General features: G+C 46.7%; 1 long non-coding RNA gene across 1 annotated transcript in view; it reads left to right on the top strand.

Annotated features, from left to right (window-relative positions):
- Window positions 1-16029, top strand: part of LOC310712980 — a 203892-nt gene extending 187863 nt beyond the window's left edge. The window contains exon 3 of the long non-coding RNA XR_014529059.1: window positions 15993-16029. This is a non-coding gene — a long non-coding RNA (uncharacterized lncRNA). The remainder of the gene's footprint in view (window positions 1-15992) is intronic.
- The last annotated feature ends 1724 nt before the right edge of the window (window positions 16030-17753 follow it).

Below are 17753 nucleotides of genomic sequence, written 5' to 3'. Positions count from 1 at the left end.
ATGGGGTGAGCTCCCGTTGCTCTGTCCCAGCTCCTGCCAACCTAGCAGTTTGAAAGTAGATCAATAGGTACCATTCTGGTTGGAAGGTAAATGACATTTCCATGCGCTCTGGTTTCCATCACGGTGTCCCATTGCACCAGAAGCGGTTTAGTCCTGCTGGCCACATGACCCAGAAAGCTGTCTATGGATAGATGCCAGCTCCCTCGGCCTGAAAGCGAGATGAGCACCGCAACCCCATAGTTGCCTTTGACTGGACTTAACTGTCCAGGGGTCCTTTACCTTTACCTTTTACCTTTTAACTTTAGGAGCTGACGCTCACAGAGTTTCCTTGTAACTTTGCTAGAGCGGACTCCATGAGAGACACTCCCACTGTGCCCTGACAAGGGGAGGCCTAGCCATATATATTGTCCTCATCTGCCTGCGGACAGCCTCTTTTCTTCTTTTATCTCTTCAACTCATCAGCAAGACAGGAATGTGGAAACACCTGCATGTCTGAGCTCCATAGCTGTCAAGTGTCCCTTATTTGAAGGGACAGTCCCTTATTCCAGCGCCATGTCCCGCTGCTGTCCCTTATTGATGGATGTCCCTTAAATGTCCCTTAAATGGTGTCCCTTAAATTTCAAAGGAAGCAGCTCCTCTCCCTCCCTCCCTGCCGGCCAGGGAGGAGGGAGGCTCCAACTGTGTTGCTTGGCTGCGCTGCTCACCCAATAAGGAGTCTAAGAACGACTGGGGCGTGGAGCTTGCATGCCTTGTGTGTGGCTAGTTAATGCAAGCTGAGGGTTTTTTTGAATGCTGGACACCATTTTGTTGCACGTGCTGCTGCAAACTTTGCAGTGCATAGCCAGGCCGGGGAGCCATCTTAAGTTGAGGCTGCATAGGCCTTGTGGTGCATGTGATTCAGATTCTATTCAGTTGAACCTCTGGTTACAAAGTTGGTTGGACAGTGTTCTCGAAGCTACCCAGCATGAGTTTGACCAGACTGCAGGAGGACAGGAAGACTGGAGTGCCTGGAACAGGTGAGGCTGCAGGTCCCTTATTTTGGCTGCTGGTCCCTTATTTTTCAAATCTGTAATTGACAGCTATGCTGAGCTCCAGTATTCAGGCACTATTTTAACTGAGATTTAATACCTACCTTGGCTCCCAGTACGTTTCTGAGCACAATTCAAAGTGTTGGTGCTGACCTTTGAAGCCCTAAACAGCCTCGGCCCAGTAGACCTGAAGGAGCATCTCCACCCCCACTGTTCAGCCTGGACACTGAGGTCCAGTGCCAAGGGCCTTCCAGCGGTTCCCTCACTGCAAGAAATCAAGCTACAGGGAACCAGGCAGAGAGCCTTCTTGGTAGTGGCACCTGCCCTGTGGAACGCCCTCCCACCAGTTGTCAAAGAGAAGAACAACCACCAGACTTTAGAAGACACCTGAAGGCAGCCCTGTTTAGTGAAGCTTTTAATGTTTGATGCATTACAGTGGTACCTATGTTTTATTATCACATTTTTTGTATCGCATTAGATTGTTATAAGGTGCACATTCATTGTTTCTTCAGCTTGTAAACCGCCTTGAGTATTGTAAGATAGAAAGGCGGTATACAAACTAAAAGTGATGACGATGATTTAGCAAGGGTCTTAGAGGCCAGATTTAACAACTACAGTGGTACCTCAGGTTACATATGCTTCAGGTTACAGACTCCGCTAACCCAGAAATAGTGCTTCAGGTTAAGAACTTTGCTTTAGGATAAGAACAGAAACCATGCTCCGGCGGCGCAGCAGGAGGCCCCATTAGCTAAAGTGGTGCTTCAGGTTAAGAACAGTTTCAGGTTAAGTACGGACCTCCAGAACGAATTAAGTACTTAAGCCGAGGTACCACTGTACTGTATTTTAATATTTTGTTGGAAGACACCCAGAGTGGCTGGGGAAGCCTAGCCAGATGGGCGGGGTATGAATTATTATTATTATTATTATTATTATTATTATTATTATTATTATTATTAATAATAATAATAATAATGCCGCTGATTGTCTTAGCCATGAATTTGTCCAGTTCTTTCTTAAAGCCATTCACATTGGCGGCTATCTCTGCGTCCTGTGGATGTGAGGTCCCCCCAGCTCTGTACTGCGTGAAGAAGTTCTTTTATCTGTTCTGAATCTTCTGATATTCACTTCATTGAACATCCACCTCTTCGAAGGCTATTTCACAAAACGTATACACTGCTTGGTTGTAAACAACAACAAAAATCCATCAAAGCAGTTTACCAAAAGGTCAAAGAGTAAAACAAAACAAAATAAATCTACAAGCATACTTAGGCAAAGGTAAAGGGACCCCTGATCATTAGGTCCAGTCATGACCGACTCTGGGGTTGCGGCGCTCATCTCGCTTTATTGGCCGAGGGAGCCGGCGTACAGCTTCCGGGTCATGTGGCCAGCATGACTAAGCCGCTTCTGGCGAACCAGAGCAGCGCACAGAAACGCTGTTTACCTTCCCACCGGAGCGGTACCTATTTATCTACTTGCACTTTGACGTGCTTTTGAACTGCTAGGTTGGCAGGTGTTAAGTTGTGGGTGAACATATCAGACGACACAGCGATTCTTCAAACAGCTCTTCTTTATTCAGATGCCAGAACAGAACTAACTGAGGAGCTCAGTCAGCCTGCTTATATAGAGCTCCAGAACAATTGTAACTGTTGCAACTTTCTAAAACTATCCAATCACAGAACGTCACTTTTCAATCCTTCCTTCGCATACAAACTATCCAATCACAGAACGTCACTTTCGATCCTTCATTTGCATAACTATCTACAGTATCCCCCTGCTGGCCCAGGGTGAGAACATCAGTACATAACAGCAGGAGCAGGGACCGAGCAACGGGAGCTCACTCTGTTGCGGGGATTCGAACCGCCGACCTTCTGATCGGCAAGCCCTAGGCCCTGTGGTTTAGACCACAGCACCACCCGTGTCCCACACACAAAAAGTAAAAATACTAAAATAGATTAAAATTACCTTGCTTGTTTAAACAAGCCTCTTTTTTTCAGCAGGCACTGAAAAGAGAACAGCGAAGGCTTGATATCAATAGGCAGGGCGTTCCATAGTGTAGCTACTGCCACACTAAACAATCAGGTTCTAACAGATGCAGAATGGATATTAGGTACGTAACTCTGTTCCTTGGCTTTTGATACTGATCGCCTTGCTCTGATCCGGCACTTTGAAAAGGTGCTCACTCACACATGACTGCCACATTTCTCCTACCGCACCTGCATTCTTGGTTCACAACTTTCATTCAGTATCATTGCTCAAGTTCCTGGGCAGCTGTTCAGAGACGGTTTGTCACCGAATGCCGCCAGAGGACCTTTGCAAGGTAGGAAACAGGCCTGGCTGCGCTCTGCTCTGCTTGCTCTCCGCCCAGACCTTGTGCCTATTTTCATTTAATTGCTAATATGTTTTTAAATTTGCTGTGTGTTGTTTGCCTTGCTTCCTGGATGCCCTTTGGTGACTTCCTCTGGCCTCATTTCAATATTGACATTTCCTCCTGTCCACAGTCATTAAGTGCTGAACTGTGGTGTCGCCCACCTTTGCAAGCGGCACTGAGAACAAAATAGGTTGGTTAAATGCAAGTCGGAGCAAGCTTGCTCACATTATTGAGGCCGGTCCGGAGGCTCCAGCAGGTGCAAAATGCAGCAGCCCGGCTGCTCGCCGTTCCTGGAAGAATTGAACTGGCTGCCAATTAGCTACTGGGCTAAGTTCAAGGTTTGTCATAGGTTTGTCAATGACAAACCTAGACAGCATCTTAAAAAGCAGAGACATCAGCTTGCCAACAAAGGTCCGTATAGTTAAAGCCATGGTTTTCCCAGTAGTGATGTATGGAAGTGAGAGCTGGACCATAAAGAAGGCTGATCGCCGAAGAATTGCTGCTTTTGAATTCTGGTGCTGGAGGAGACTCTTGAGAGTCCCATGGACTGCAAGAAGATCACACCGATCCATTCTGAAGGAAATCAGCCCTGAGTGCTCACTGGAAGGACAGATCCTGAAGCTGATGCTCCAAGACTTTGGCCACCTCATGAGAAGAGAAGACTCCCTGGAAAAGACCCTGATGTTGGGAAAGATGGAGGGCAAAAGGAGAAGGGGACGACGGAGGACGAGATGGTGGGACAGTGTTCTCGAAGCTACCAGCATGAGTTTGACCAAACTGCGGGAGGCAATGGAAGACAGGAGTGCCTGGCGTGCTCTGGTCCAGGGGGTCACGAAGAGTCAGACACAACTAAACGACTAAACAACAAAGTTCAAGGAGCTGCTTTTGGTGTATAAAGTCTTATACTGCTTGCGACCAGGATAGGTGTGTTAACGCAGAAATCCGAGGACTCCCTTGGACAAAAAAAAAGGACACCAGCCAGGAATACCAGAGCAAAACAGCAGCTTGTAGACTTGGTCTTTATTGAAGACTGTGGCGACAGGACTCCCACCTGCCACAAGGTGGAACAAAATGGAAGCACAGAACAAAAGAATACCCCAACTTTTATTAGTTACTAATCCCCCAAACTACACCCCTAGAACTACATCACAACTACATCATGACTACATCATTGACACATCACAAAAAGGAGGGGTTGAGGGAGGAGTTGTGGAGGTAACTTGAGTATCTTGTCACCTGGCTGGTTCCTCCTCTCCCCCTCCCCATGAGTCATTTCCAGAGGACAAAAGGGAGTTGGCAGTTTCCTGCCCCCAGAGGGAAGATCTGATCATTGTCCTTTGTTCCAGTCCGTGTTGAATCCACTCCCATATACAAGTCCTTTGTGACCTTGATTGTCTTCTGTCTGGGACCATCAGGGTTGGCATAGCAACTGGGTAGGGCTCCTGTGTATGTGCTGGTATGCTCAAGGGATTATGGCTGGCCTGTATCAAATGAATTTATAACAGAAGCATAGCGTATGTCGTGTGTGTGTGTGTGTGTGTGTGTGTGTGTGTGTGTGTGTGTGTGTCGAGTTTATACAAACTGAATGATTGGGGTTTTTCCCCCCTGCAACAGGTGAAAGTTTGCATTGCCCCTTACGGGACATTTTTTTTCAGGCAGAACTCACCGGAACTGCATTCTGGGCCCCCAGAAGTGGGGGGAGAGACCTGACTGAACTGGTGGAAGTTTTAAGATGAGGTGGGGAACGCTTTTGGCTCCACAGGCCAGATCCTTCTCAGGATCAGCCTCAGGGGAGTAGGGTGAATTTGAAAGGTAGGCAGTACTTCCCATCAGACAATCACATGACATTGTTATGAGATCATGTGGTTGACGGTCTCACCCACCTTTCAAATTCCCTTATGCTTGGCTTCAGAGCCCTTTTGCTCTTTGCAAAAAGGCTGCAAGGCAGCTTCCATGCACCTATCTAAGCCTTCAGAAGTCCTTTCTGAAGCAGCCTCCTTGCTCATCCTTTCAGACGGTATGGGGTGGTAAGAGAAGGGTCATTCTTCCCTCCCCTGGAGTCACGGTGTGATGGGTCTGGAAACCTTTTGCAAGGAATACCTCTGCTCACTCAGAGATATATTTACAGTCTTTATTTACATACATATTCACAAGGTACAGAACATAGCTTCATGCATCTGAATCCTCGGTAGCAGATCGAGGAAGTGGGAGCTTTCTGCTTCTCCTCCAACTGAGGAGCTTGGGAAGCCCCAAGAGCGCCCTTTGTTCCCTACATTTTAACCCCTTCCTGTCCTGTGCTGAAGGAATGGGCACTGAATCGCCCTCTGTCCCTGAACTAGTCGAGTGGTGTTGCTGCTCTCCAGCATCCGGGAGCATCCTCGCCGCTTGAGTTCCTTCCACTTGCTTGTCCTCCTCTCCCTCTCCCGTCTTTTCTAAAAGCTCCTGTTCTCCCCCCTCCCCTCCCTCAGCTCCAGGGCACCCCCTGGCAGCCCCATGACACACGGCCTGCCTGATTAAAGGAGAAGCTGCTTCAAAGAGCACTTTTGCACAGAGCTGTGACCCCTGCTCATCAGCTGGGATTAAATCCAGCTTCCTTGGCTGCGATTGCCTGTTCCCTTCTGGGGAAAGGGTGTGCATCTAATGCAGAATTAAATCCTGTCCTCCCACGCATCTGCTGACATGACATCAGCTGATGGACAGGTGCCTGTGGCTTGTGGAAAATGGCCTCATAGGCCAAACTGGACCCCCTGGTAATCCAGGATTGGTCCACTGGTGGAAGATTCTGAATACGAGTTGCTGGAGACCACAGTAGGGGGTTAGAGCTCTTGTGCCCTGGTCCTACTTGCAGGTTTTCCGTATGTGCCTGGTTGGCTATTGCGAGAAGCAGATTTTGGACTAGATGGAACATTAGCCTCTTCCAGGATCCTCTTCTTATGTTCTTATGTTTATAAGATTCCCGTCTCCTGTTTTGCAAGGATGCAATTTAGTATTATCCATGCTTTCTTGGTGACTTGCTAATTCTTCTCATTTGCCAATTTAACATTGTTCTTTCCCATTTATAAATTGCTCCTATATTTCATCCCTCCTTTCTTTTTACTCTTCTGTGTCAGATATTGCTGAGTTTGTACATTTCATTTATTGGCGAGTTTGCATATTTTCGCCATTCCTTTGCTTTGATCTTAACAAATATTTCCAATCTATTTCATTTATTTCATTTTATTCTGGGAGCTCTGACCCTTTCCTGATTGCAACTGTTACCAGAAAAATCCGAGGGCTCCCTTGGACAAAAACAAAGACACCAACCAGGATAACTTGGAGCAAAACAGCAGCCTGTAGGATTGGCCTTTATTGAACTGTTGCAACAGGGTATTCCCCTCACTCGCAGGAGAGAGGAAAGACCCAGAAAGATGGTGTGCAAGACCTTATAAAAACTTTTGAAATTCCCATCCTCTAGGTCAAGCCCACCCCCAGAAACATCATGCATACATTACAGAAGGGGTTGACATCATGCATACATTACAGAAAGGAGGGGTTGACATCATGCATACATTACAGAAGGGGTTGACATCATGCATACATTACAGAAAGGAGGGGTTGAGGGAGGAGTTGTGGTGGTAACCTGAGTGTCCTGTCACCTGGCTGGTTCCTCCTTTCCCCCTGCCCATGAGTCACTTCCAGGAGACAAAGGGGAGTTGGCAGTTTCCTGCCCCCAGAGGGAAGATCTGATCATTGTCCTTTGTTTCAGTCCATGCTGAATCCACTCCCATATGCAAGTTCTTTGTGATCTTGATTGTCTTCTGTCTGGGATCATCAGGGTTGACATAGCAACTGGGCAGGGCTCCTGTGGATGTGCTGGGATGGTGAAGGGATTATGGCTGACCAGAACCAAGCCACCCCCTATATATGGTTGATTTTTCTATGAATTTATAACAGAAATGTGGCGTATGTAGTGTGTGAGTGTGTGTGAAGTTTGTACAAACAGAATGATTGGGGTGGTGGTGGGGGGGTTCCTGCTACACTACCTCTGGCTCACTGGAGCAAGCCTGAGAGAGTCAAAATTCAAGAACGTGTTTTCAGAGGGCTAAGTGGATTGCTTGTTTGCAATTCACAAGGGCAGCGAGCAGGAAAGGCCAACAATTTCTCCAGGTGAAATAAGCTGCAGCCTTTTCATTTCAGCTTGAGCACAATGGGCGATGTTTCCCAACTTACAGAACTTGATTGCGCCTGGGAAGCTCCTCCTGTTTTGTCCATGCAGCTTCTCAGCATGTACGACAAAGATGGACACAAAGGCCTGGCAGTCAGGACCTGTGGAGACTCAAAAGGGCAGCCCTGAACTCTGATCCTTAGAAACCCCCTCCTGTTATGAGACTATTGCTTGTTCCTAAAAGGCCACTGGAAGAGTGCAAAAGGCAGCATGCCTTGCTCCAGCTCTGCAGTTGCATTTTCTTCCTGCATTTTCTTGTTTTGACATTGTTGTAAATAAAAATTGCCCTTTTCCTTTATGGGGTATCCAAGAGCCCATAAAGAGTTCTTACGTAGGTTCCCTATTGGTAGGAGAGAATAACAGAGGCCAAGCAGAGAATATTGAGAAGCAAAGCAGCTAGTAAGCCTGATCTTTATTGATCTGTGGCAACAGGGTCCTCACTCACCACACGCAGGAAAGGAGGAGGACCCAGAAAAATGGCGTGCAAGGCCTTATAAAGACTTTTGAAATTGCCACCCTATAGATCAAGACCACCCCCAGAAACATCATACCTACATCACAGAAGGGGTGTAACCTAAGACCACCCCTCAGATACATCACACCCACATCACAGAAAAGGCAGTCTAAACAGAAATTTGAATGTTGTCTTTCTCCTGTCCTTGTTTATCTGCTGTCTGGCAGGTTACTTGATTGGATACCCTGGGGAGCCTGGCCAGTCTTTTGTAATGATAAATACTTAGTTCCTGGGCCAGGTCACAGGCTCACACCCCATTCAAACACAGACATACCCTTAAGACAGGATTTGTGAAGGGAAAGACAATGGGGAGGCTTTTCCACTTTGACCTTGCAGAGAAAACATTTGCTCAGTTTAGGAATCAAAATGGCTTCAAGTCAGTCTTCCTGTGCTGATCTATGTATGTGTGGTTATGAACATTACCATATATCTAAGACCTCAAAATTCCTATCACAACATGCATAGAAATAACAACAGAAACTGAGATGTACAAGTTACAGATAGGTAGCCGTGTTGGTCTGCCATAGTCAAAATAAAAAAATTCCTTCCAGTAGCACCTTAAAGACCAACTAAGTTAGTTCTTGGTATGAGCTTTCGTGTGCATGCACGTATCTGAAGAAGTGTGCATGCACACGAAAGCTCATACCAAGAACTAACTTAGTTGGTCTTTAAGGTGCTACTGGAAGGAATTTTTTTATTTTGAGATGTACACGGAAGACAACAAGGAAGGGTTTAGTTATACAACTTCTAGATTTCAAAAGGAAGTCATAGAAGAAGAAGTGAAGCTGTTGAAGAAAGCATATAGTATTCTGCTAGAATGGGAAACAAAAGATGAGGTCAAATCGGTAACAATCAAATGGGCACAGGATATAGGACATAATATACAATTTGAGGACTGGGGGAAATTGTGGAAAGTAAATTTGAAATTTACAGATTGTTCTGTATGAAAATGATGTATAGATGGTATATTACACCAGTACAGATAGCAAAAATGTACAAAACTGGGTCAAATATTTGTCGGAAATGTAAAGAAAAAGAAGGGACTTTTTATCATATGTGGTGGGAATGTAGAGAAGTTAAAATATTTTGGGAAATGATATGTAATAAATTGCAAAAAAAATATTAAAATGACATTTGTAAAAAACAACACAGAAGCATTTTTGTTAGGGATTGTAGAACAAGACCTGCCAAGAGAAACAAAGAATTTATTTGTGTACGCTGCAACAGCAGCAAGAGTCTTGATAGCACAAGGATGGAAGAACGAGGAAATCCCAATGAAAGAACAGTGCAAGAAAAATTGATGAGCTATGCAGAGTTGGCTAAATTGATATATAAATTGTGGGACAAGGACAACTGTGACTTTAAGGAACAATGGGAGCTTTTTTACAATTGATCTAAAAAGACAACAAAATGAATTGGACTCCTTGGCAGGTTTTGAATAAACATACACAAATTTATTGGTTGATAAGGTGGTAGATAGATAAGGTAAGGATAAGTATAATTTGATAACATGCGGAGAATAATATGTGCTGAGAAATCAGAGAGAGGAGCTGAGGGAAGTCTCGGGGCGGGGGGAGGGTTCGAAGGGGGCTTGGAACAAAGGGGGAAATTAATGAATATGATATGTTTTGATAATTTGTTATGTTGAAATTGTTAATAAAAACATTTTTAAAAAAAGAAAAAAGAAATAACAAGAGAAACATAGAATTATAGAGTTGGAAGGGACCTTCAGGGGTCATCTAACGCACCCCTACTCAATCCAGGAATCACAGCTAAAGAAACCCTTGACAGGTGGCCAGCCAACCTCTCTTTAAAAGCCCCCCCCCCAGGAGAGTCCATTGCCTTCTCAAAGAGCCTGTTCCACTGCTCACCATCTCTCACTGCCAGAAATCCTTCCTAATGTTCTGTCAAAGGGCTGATCCACATTTAGCATTTCCCCTGCTCTTTCTAGGGACGCAGGTGGCGCTGTGGGTTAAACCACAGAACCTAGGACTTGCCGATCAGAAGGTCTTCACTAAGGTAAACTCCCAGGAATTTAAAGGAAGAGACTCTTTCCACACAACCCCCCTGAAATACAACGGGGCTAGTTCCCCTCTCTTCCTCCGAGAGTCCAACACCATCTTCTTTGTCTTGCTAATATTTAAAGGTAAAAGGGGACCCCTGACCATTAGGCCCAGACGTGGCTGACTCTGGGGTTTCGGCGCTCATCTTGCTTTATTGGCCGAGGGAGCCGGCGTACAGCTTCCGGGTCACGTGGCCAGCATGACTAAGCCACTTCTGGCTAACCAGAGCAGCGCACGGAAACACCGTTTACCTTCTCACTGGAGTGGTACCTATTTATCTACTTGCACTTTGACGTGCTTTCGAACTGCTAGGTTGGCAGGAGCAGGGACTGAGCAACGGGAGCTCACCCCGTCACAGGGATTCGAACCACCGACCTTCTGATCAGCAAACCCAAGAGGCTCAGTGGTTTAACCCACAGCGCCACTCGCGTCCCGCCTGCTCATATTTAGGTTCAAGTTATTCTCTAAGAACGATGTTGATACTTTTTGAATCTTCCCCCTTGGTCATCCAGTTTGCCCATCTCCTTTGTAAACTGGGGTGCCCAGAACTGGACACAGGACTCCAGGTGGGGTCTGACCAAGGCAGAAGAGAGCGGTGCTATTATTTCCCTTGAGCTGGACACTAGACTTCTGCTGGTGCTCCAGTGTGGTGAAACAGAGATGTTCTGCATGCAAACCATGCGCCTGACTACTTTGATCGTGCTTGCACTTTGAGAAGATAGATCCCCCTGCTTATTATCCCAGGTCTCCCTTTGGAGGGCAGCGCCTGCCCTTAGGAACCTTCGCCATCATTATCACACCGGTGAAAAAGCAGCGCAGCTTCTCCTCGGAATTCAATTAAGCCTATACCCAGAGCAATAAAAGATTCTTTTGCGCGTAGCCAAAGGCAAATGATGCCTTTGTGAATCCCTGCAGATGTATTCCCTAATTGTTGCTTCCTAGACCCTAACGGCATTATTTCCGATTTGCAAGTGTAAATAAATATGCTTCTCGTGATGATCACATTTCACACCAATTTATTTGAATGACACTAATGAGCTCCTGCCACCTTCACACAAAGAAGAGAGACTGCATTTTGCTCCCCACAATTTAGGCTGAGCTGGCGTCAGTGGAGAAAGTCTGACAGAGGGAGATTCTAAAAAGGACCACACATTTTGGGTATCTGTGGATGCTATATCTTCCCAGAACAAAATTCCCTTCAGGAATCTAAATCCAAGCAAAACAAGATAAAAAGTCACCGGTTTGGGAATTGTTCTCCAGAAGCGCCAACGGCACTTAAAAAATAAATCAAGGCAGTTGTGCTGCATCTCATCTGAAATACCGGTACTTTGTTACAAGTCAAGATGATATTTTTAAATATATTGCCCTAAATGGCTGAGATCTTGGATTAGGAATGGGCAAATCTGTTATTGTTGTTGATGATGATTTGAATTCTTCTTCCTCTTCTTCTTCTTCCTCTTCTTCTTCTTCTTCTTCTTCTTCTTCTTCTTCTTCTTCTTCTTCTTCTTCTTCTTCTCCTCCTCCTCCTCCTCCTCCTCCTCCTCCTCCTCCTCCTCCTCCTCCTCCTTTCCCTCGTAGCCAAGTAAGATTGTCTTCCATAAACATGGTTTTAGCAATGAGTCCGTAAGTGACTGCGGAGGCCAATTCTGGATCCACACATCCTTCCACAGTGGGGACATTGGTTTCCGGGTGGGGTTGATCACAGTGTGGATTTGCCAAGTGTGCCTTCCTCGTAGCACATTTCTCCCTTGCGTCCTGAGTTTGAGTGTCTTCAAAGCCCATGACACCTTTGGTCAAGGCTGTTCTCCAATTGGAGCACTCGCAGGCCAGTGTTTCCCAGTTGTCAGTGTTTATACTACATTTTTAAAGATTTGCCTTGAGACAGTCTTTAAAGCTCTTTTGTTGACCACCAGCATTACGCTTTCCATTTTTAAGTTCGAAATAGAGTAAGTTCAGAATAGAATTGAATTTATATACTGCCCTGGTTTCACATTTTCCCAATCTTACATTTAGTTTGCCACATCTCCACATGAATTTGCATTTTTCAGAAAACAAAACGAAACAAAAACTCTTCTCAAAAATGTGCTGTGTTACTCCTCCACACACCATCCTTCCCCAACCTCAAACCTTCAGGGTGTCTGGACTACAAATCCCATCAGCCCTTAATGGAGATGATGGGAGTTGCACTCCAAAGCATCTATGGCACACCTGGTTGGAGAAGGCAACTGTATGTCACAGTCCGGTTCATGGGTGATTGATGTCCCGGCTGGGGACGTCAGGACCGGGGGCAAGATGGCAGGGTGGGAGTGGGAACAGGAGTCCAGAAGCCAGGAGTCAGAAAGCCAAGAGTCCGAGGGTCAGAGAGCCGGGAGTCAAGAAGCTAAAGGTCCGAGGGTCAGGAAGCAAGGAGTCACAAAGTCAGGGGTCTGAGGATCAAGAAGCAAGGAGTCAAATGCAGCAAGGCAGGGAACGTGTTGCTGTGGCAAAGAGCTGAAGGGAAAATGCTGACCTTATATCCCTTCCCGGCTCTTGCCACCAGGTATAATGAGTTACCAAGCAGCCTCACCTGTGCGGCCACGCCTTGCCTCTCCAGAACAAACTTAGGAAGGCCTCAGTCCTGCAGAGCCCTACTGGTCACAGGGCCCGGCTCCTGCATGCACACCTGACACTGTACAGCCTCTACCATGTTGCTGAAGCCAGGCGCAAGCAAGTAGCAAAAGTAGGGATTGTCTTCCCTAATCTAGTGCGTGTTGTATGCACTGTAAGAACATAAGATGAGCTTGCTGGATGAGGCCAATGGCTCATCTAGTCCAACGACCATTTCTCACAGTGGCCAACCAGATGCCTGGGGGAAGCTGGCAAGCGGGATTCAGAAGGTGGTGGACTCTCTTTCACTGGAGGTCTTTAAGGAGAGGTTGGGTGGCCAACTGTTGGGGACACTTCAGCTGTCATTCTGATATTGCAGGGGGTTGGATGAAATGACATGTTGGGTCCCTTCCAACTCTGCAGTTCTATGATTCTATGGACCCAAGCACATGACCCCACTCCCCTCCTGTGGTTTCAAGGAACTGGTATTCAGAAGCATCGCTGCCTCCAACTGTGGGGGCAGATCTTAGTCTTCATCATGGCCAGTTGCCAGTGAGAACCCTCTCTTCCATGAATTTGTCCAATCCTTAAAAAAAAATCAATGCAAAATTACAACAAAAATTACAAACATTGAATCCAAAATAAAACAGTACAAACAAGAAAAAAAAACACAAGAGAAAAAAGAACAAAAAACAAAACAAAAACACACATCTACAAATAAAACCATGTCATCATTCTAATCTAGTCATTACATTCCTTTGTTCTAAGACCTCAAAATTTTTACTCTTTCTAAGTTGTTGTGTCTAATGTAGATTGTTGTTGTTGTTTAGTCGTTTAGTCGTGTCCGACTCTTCGTGACCCCCTGGACCAGAGCATGCCAGGCACTCCTGTCTTCCACTGCCTCCCACAGTTTGGTCAAACTCATGCTGGTAGCTTCGAGTATGTATGTAGAGGTAATCTAATATAGATTACCTCTATCTTTATACTTTTTACATCATTTTTCTCTTTCTTTAACCCTGCAAAGCATCATTCATTACATACCGATATGCTTACTCCAGAGCAATGTTTTTTCATATACTCTTTAGCACATCTCCATTCGTTTAATAATTTTTGTGTCCAACCCCTTTTTATAGCCACCCAGGTTGGTGGCCATTACTGCCTCCTGTGGGGTTGAGTTGTACACATGACTGAACATATCCCACAGCGGAGGAAGCTTTCTCCTTTTCCCTAGGGTTCAATGTACACAGCCCCAGCGTGCAAAGACAACTGCCTCCCACTGGTTAACGCAACATCCGTTGGATCCGTCCATTTTGAGACTTGGCGAGCGAGCCTGAAACCGCGGCGTATAACGGCAAGGTTGGCAAGGCTTCTGAAAGTGCCACCTCATCAGGAATGGCATCTGCCAAGCCGCATCATGTACGTAATGCCTGGTTAGCATCGACAATTCCTGTGTGATTTACTCTCTTTGTAATGTATGGGTGGCAGGACGCCACCCAAAGGAAGGGGAATCGCTCATCTGCCTGGAATATCAAGTGGAAGAAATAACACGCTTGGCTGAGCTGGCTAGCTCTGCATGAATTCTGATGCAAACGCCTCTTGGAACGTCTCCCGTGAAACAATGGAATGAAACCAGGAAGAAAGGATGATTCCCGGAGAAGGAGAAGCTGCCAGTACCCCAAGGCTTCTGGGAAAGACAGCGGTACTAGGAAGCAGAATCCGTACCCTTCAGCGAGGAAATCTACTAGGCATGGTCTGATGTGGCGTTAAAAAGGCAACGTTCACTTGGAGTATTCCCTTTGGCCAGAAAATAAAAAGAGCTGTGCTAACTCTTCCTCAATCCGTGCCGTCTGGTCTTGTAATTTCCAAAAGTAGCAGTGGTCGCCAAGACCATATAACACCGGTCCTGAGAGACCTGCATTGGCTCCCAGTACGTTTCCAAGCACAATTCAAAGTGTTGGTGCTGACCTTTGAAGCCCTAAATGGCCTCGGTCCAGTATACCTGAAGGAGCATCTCCACCCCCATTGCTCAGCTACTGAGGTCCAGCGCCAAGGGCCTTCTGGTGGTTCCCTCACTGCAAGAAGCCAAGCTACAGGGAACCAGGCAAAGGGCCTTCTCGGTAGTGGCACCTGCGATGTGCAACACCCTCCCATCAGATGTCAAGGAAATACAGTGGTACCTTGGTTTATGAACTTCATCCATTCTGGAAGTCTGTTCTCAAACCAAGGCATGCTTTCCCATAGCAGCGGGGGAATCAATTTACAAATGAAACATGCTCAACAGGAAGCGAAACATGTTCTTATTCCAAGGCAAAGTTCTCAAATGGAAACACCTACTTCTGGGTTTGCAGCGCTCTTAATCCAAGTTGTTCATAAACTAAGCTGTTCTTAAACCAAGGCACCACTGTAAACAACCACCTGACTTTTAGAAGACATCTGAAGACAGCCCTGTTTAGGGAAGTTTTTAATGTTTGATCTTTTATCGTGTTTTTAATATTCAACCAGTGCGACCAAGGCAGTTTCAGTCCCATGATGAGGCCTGAACCCTGATTGGAAGGGATCCAAATGGTCCGCTTCTTCCAGGCGTGCCTGGAGTTGTTCAGCAACCACTCGCTCAATCACCTTGCCCAAGAATGGAAGATTTGAGACTGGGCGATAGTTGGCCATTGTGGCCGCATCTAAAGATTGTTTTTTAAGAAGCAGTTTAATAACCGCCTCTTTCAGCGGGTCTGGGAAGGCTCCCTCACGGAGGGAAGCATTCACCACCCCACGAAGCCCATCGCCCAGCCCTTCCCGGCTTCCTTTTATCAGCCAGGATGGGTAAGGATCAAGGAGACAGGTGGTTGGTTTCACTCGTCCAAGCAGCCTGTCCACATCCTTGGGGGTAACAGATTGGAATTGATCCCACACAACTTGACTAGACAGGACTCTAGCACTCTCCCTGCTCCCACAGTGCATCTTGAGTCTTCCCACCGGTGTGATAATAATAATAATAATAATAATAATAATAATAATAATAATAATAATAATTTATACCCCGCCCATCTGGCTGGGTTTCCCCAGCCACTCTGGGCGGCTTCCAAAAGAATATTAAAATACTGTGATACATCAAACATTAAAAGCTTCCCTAAACAGGGCTGCCTTCAGATGTCTTCTAAAAGTCTGGTAGTTGTTGTTCTCTTTGACATCTGGTGGGAGGGCGTTCCACAGGGAGGGTGCCACTACCGAGAAGGCTTGTAGGTCTTTCAAGACTGGTGTTATATGGTCTCGGCAGCCGCTCCCAGTCACCAGTCTGGCTGCTGCGTTCTGGATTAGTTGTAGTTTCCGGGTCACCTTCAAAGGTAGCCCTGCGTAGAGCGCATTGCAGTAGTCCAAGCGGGAGATAACCAGAGCATGCACCACTCTGGCGAGACAGTCTGCGGGCAGATAGGGTCTCAGCCTGCGTACCAGGTGGAGCTGGTACACAGCTGCCCTGGACACGGATTTAACCTGTGCCTCCATGGACAGCTGTGAGTCCAAAATGACTCCCAGGATGCACACCTGGTCCTTCAGGGGCACAGTTACCCCATTCAGGACCAGGGAATCCTCCACACCTGCCCGCCTCCTGTCCCCCAGAAACAGTACTTCTGTCTTGTCAGGATTCAGTCTCAATCTGTTAGCCACCATCCAACCTCCAACCGCCTCCAGACACTCACACAGGACCGTCACCACCTTCACTGGTTCTGATTTGAAAGAGAGGTAGAGCTGGGTATCATCCGCATACTGATGAACACCCAGCCCAAACCCCCTGATGATCTCTCCCAGCGGCTGCATGTAGATGTTGAAAAGCATGGGGGAGAGGACAGAACCCTGAGGCACCCCACAAGTGAGAGCCCAGGGGTCTGAACACTCATCCCCCACCACCAATTTCTGAACACAGCCCAGGAGGAAGGAGCGGAACTACTGTATGACAGTGCCCCCAGCTCCCAGCCCCTCAAGACGGTCCAGAAGGATGTTATGGTCAATGGGGTGATGGCAAGAAACCCTGAAGTCATGTTGTTGTTGTTTAGTCATTTAGTCGTGTCTGGCTCTTCGTGACCCCCTGGACCAGAGCACGCCAGGCACTCCTGTCTTCCACTGCCTCCCGCAGTTTGGTCAAACTCATGCTGGTAGCTTCGACAACACTGTCCAATCATCTCATCCTCTGTCGTCCCCTTCTCCTTGTGCCCTCCATCTTTCCCAGCATCAGGGTCTTTTCCAGGGAGTCTTCTCTTCTCAGGAGGTGGCCAAAGTATTGGAGCCTCAGCTTCAGGATCGGTCCTTCCAGTGAGCACTCAGGGATGATTTCCTTCAGAATGGATAGGTTTGATCTTCTTGCAGTCCATGGGACTCTCAAGAGTCTCCTCCAGCACCAGAATTCCAAAGCATCAATTCTTCGGCGATCAGCCTTCTTGATGCTCCAGCTCTCACTTCCATACATCACTACTGAGAAGTCATGTTAATCGGGGCCATTTTACTGTGACGTTGCATCTTAATTATTTTAAAATAAATAAAGCTGAAATGGTGGAGGGGAACACAGTGGCAGGAACTGCTATTAGCCCAATTGCATGCAGATTGCCAACACTTCACCCCCGAGGAACCACAAATATTTCACGTAACGCTAAGTTTCAAGGACTGGCCAAGCTCCTGGTTAGCCTTGAGCTGAGATGCCCTGCCCCCCTCGGAAATTAAAGCTCTGCTTTCTTCCATTACACTGCAAGGCCGAGGTGTTTCTGTTTAGCAGACTGCTCCCCTCTCCATATCTGCAGAAAGTCAGGTGGGGGAGGGAAAAGCTTTTGTCTCTCCCAACAACTGCTGAATAATATGCAGCATTGTCATTGTTCAAACTTACCTGCCTTGAAGTACCAAGGCAGGTCCCCCCCCCACCCCCGCCTGCGTTGATTCCTCAATGAAGTGTCAAGAAGAGATTTGCAATCCTTTTTTGCACTGACCCCCATAAATCTCATATGCGCCA

This window comes from Podarcis liolepis (assembly GCF_965112155.1).
Source record: "Podarcis liolepis genome assembly, chromosome: 1".
Lineage (NCBI taxonomy): Eukaryota > Metazoa > Chordata > Lepidosauria > Squamata > Lacertidae > Podarcis > Podarcis liolepis.
This window is presented reverse-complemented; position numbering and strand designations above follow the sequence as displayed.